Source organism: Acyrthosiphon pisum, chromosome X (assembly GCF_005508785.2).
Source record: "Acyrthosiphon pisum isolate AL4f chromosome X, pea_aphid_22Mar2018_4r6ur, whole genome shotgun sequence".
NCBI classification, from domain to species: domain Eukaryota; kingdom Metazoa; phylum Arthropoda; class Insecta; order Hemiptera; family Aphididae; genus Acyrthosiphon; species Acyrthosiphon pisum.
The window spans coordinates 96,629,085-96,630,159 of NC_042493.1; positions in this window are offsets into that span (position 1 = coordinate 96,629,085).

Here is a 1,075-nt window from a genome sequence, read left to right on the forward strand (position 1 = left end):
CATCTCCTGTAAGTCGGGTGCACGCAACATTACATATAAACCTTAATGTTCCTATATCGCACCCACTATCCTGAATTTGTGGTACAGTTATCATATAATTTTGGTGTTTCGCTATTCCTACTATTTTTCCTGTATTAATGCCCGTGTCTATAAAATAAACTTTTGTTGTTGATATTCCCTCGGGTGCTGGCTTATTGTCATCGAGTATCGTGGTCCATAATAGCAATCTATAATATATATATTTATGTTAATTATTATTTCCGAATTTTATCGCGTTCACATCCCACGTCAACTTTTATTATTATTTATATTTATTTTCATTGTTATTGTAAATTATTACGTCTATACATTACTACACACTAATACTATCTTATTATTTTATAACTGTTTTATTTTTATTTATACATATTTCAATTAATTATTCGCGATGTATTTATTCGCTTTCGTCGTCATTTTTATCGTCGTTTTCGTAATATTTTTTCACGTCATTTTTATGTACCGTTACTTTTTTACGATTTCGCGATATAACTACATTTTCAGAATCTAATATTTCTAAAATTTCGTATGGCCCCCTCCAAAGTGGACTTAATTTATTTCATTGAGTATGGTCTTTAAGTAAAATCATATCTTTAATTTTTAGTGATGTGAGTCTCGTAAATTTACCATGTAAAATTTTACCGGTAAGGTAAATTTACAAAAAACAATTTACAATTTACATTTTTTTTACCACTCAAACAGTTGAGTGACCACTTTATTTGTATGTCTTTGTATTTTTTATCAAGATATTAGGATTATAATACAAATTAGGATTTTTATAAAATGTTAACGACAGTTACGTGATACGAATTATTGTGATATGGTGTACGCGGTTACTGGTACTGTTTAATACGATACGTTATCTCTTATCTTTATCTCATCACATTTATTTTGAATACAATTGTCACGATTGTGGTATTGACGGCGTTGCCACACTGTCGTGGCCCGAAATGTGATTCGGGGCGCCGTCTATACTACTGTTACCAAATTCAGAAGGTTTACCTAGGTTCAGCTAGGATTAAATAAAATAACAACTTTT